The following is a 1,914-nucleotide window of genomic DNA, read 5'->3' as shown; positions in this document are numbered from 1 at the left end:
GATTTTTTTATTGGTCTCAAGCTTTCACTGTAATTTTCCAAAGATGCAGTATTGTGGTGGCCAGGTGGTCAAGCTGATGGGCAAAAAATCCATTGGCATTGCTTCATATTTCTTAGAACCCTGCTGGAAACATACCTTTCTCTTCCCCCTGACCAGCAAAGGATGCCACCTGCTTAACAGTGCTTGATTTGTAAATATATAGGTACAGGAACACTTGTGGACTGGGTGATCAGGCCAAAAAAGTTACTGTAACACACAAAAAGTGACGCACATGTAAGTAAAGTAACAATGGGACAAACCTTTGTGTCACAACCAGTCAAATTGGAATAAACAAAAAAAAAATGAAGAATTGAATTGCCTATCTGGTCACTGTTTCTGTTGATTCTATTCTATCTGTTCTGTTTTTGTCCATCTATCCGTCTATCATTTTAAGGCATTGATAAGGAAGGGGATGTAGCTCAGTGGTAGAGCGCATGCTTAGCATGTATGAGGTCTTGGGTTCAATCCCCAGCAGGTGACACTGTAGTCTTTGCTAATGGCCAGATTACACTGCAGTGAATTTTAGAGACCTTCACTTAAATATTTCAAATCAGCACATGTGGTGATTCAGTGCAAGCTCCCAGTCCCGCATTACCTTTGAACCTTGTAGCACTTATAAAATTCAAACAATATTATTTCATCCATCCACACTACCTGCAGGAAGGTGAGACAAAGTGGCCCATTCAGGTGGCCTGGGTTCAACTCCTGGCATGGGAACATTGTGGTCAGCCTTTTGGAAGACTTGAATCCACAGTATGAATAAGACACGCTGTGGGTTGTTAAGAGAGACATTGAAAAATCCCATCCATTTAGGATGCAGCGTGCAATATGCAGTAATCAACCTTTAGCTGTTCCATGCAACGTAGCAGCGGTTGTACTTGAAAGCATCCCTTCACAGGGACTGGAACTTAAATCTAGCTCCTTAGAGCACTCAGCCAGATTTTCTGGGGCGGGACAACACAAACTCAGAGCTGCTTGATAGTGCTTCCTACCCCATTAAAAAAAAACTGTATTAAAAATCAAGACCTGGCTCTATTTGGCTGAACCAAAAGAAAGATACAAATCCCGAGCTATGTGCTTCTCTCCATGACATGCAGAACCAAGCACATTTAGATATTAAAAATGCTTGCTTAAAAGCTGGTGACCCAACTATGCACTGTTCTTTAACCTCTCAAACATCAATGAGGCTTATGTTACAATTCAATCTGTTACACTTGATCTTTATATTTCTCATATGGTCTAGGGGTTAGAATTTCTAGTTCTCGCCGAGGCAGCCTGGGCAACATTCCCAACTTCCAGTATGGGTATGTCTCGCCAAACCTGAGCTTAGAATGTTTAGTAAAACATGCTGTCTCCATGAATTCATGGAGAGTTAAATCTGGTAATGTAATTGCGCTAGTTTCAGAAAATAATGTGGATAATTTCCACTTTCTTAAACACAGTTTTGATGTATATTGTTGTTGTGGCCGAGAGGTTAAGGCGATGGACTTGAAATCCATTGGGGTTTCCCCGCGCAGGTTCGAGTCCTGTCAGCAACGTGTGTTTAGCAGCACAGATTTTGAGGTTCTATTCTATAAACCAGCATGTTTGCTGATGTTTAATTTCGGAGCCTTTCTTTCAGAACGAGGGCATTTATGAAATCCTTGTTTCAATCCCCTGCATCTCCATTCAATATGTTGATGGCACAAAGTGAAAAGTGTTGACTCCAGGTCTCGCTTGGACAATAATCATGACAGACAAGAGATGGTTATGTAGCTCAGTGTTAGAGCACAGTCTTTCGTAGCAAGATCCCAGTTCCACATTCCTTTAAAATTAGATTTCATATTTTGAAGCGATTTGAGTCTATTAGACGTATACAGCCCCATGGGCATTACG

General features: G+C 41.2%; 1 non-coding gene across 1 annotated transcript; it reads left to right on the top strand.

Annotated features, from left to right (window-relative positions):
* The first annotated feature begins 1,495 nt into the window (after positions 1-1,495).
* On the top strand, positions 1,496-1,577 carry trnas-uga (transfer RNA serine (anticodon UGA)). The gene has a single exon. It is a non-coding gene; the product is annotated as a tRNA-Ser (tRNA).
* The last annotated feature ends 337 nt before the right edge of the window (positions 1,578-1,914 follow it).

This window comes from Eucyclogobius newberryi, unplaced genomic scaffold (assembly GCF_026437365.1).
Source record: "Eucyclogobius newberryi isolate DKJ021-1_F unplaced genomic scaffold, fEucNew1.0.hap1 SCAF_46, whole genome shotgun sequence".
Taxonomy (NCBI): Eukaryota; Metazoa; Chordata; class Actinopteri; order Gobiiformes; family Gobiidae; genus Eucyclogobius; species Eucyclogobius newberryi.
Note: the sequence above shows the minus strand (reverse complement) of the source record. Positions and strands in the feature narration are given on the sequence as shown.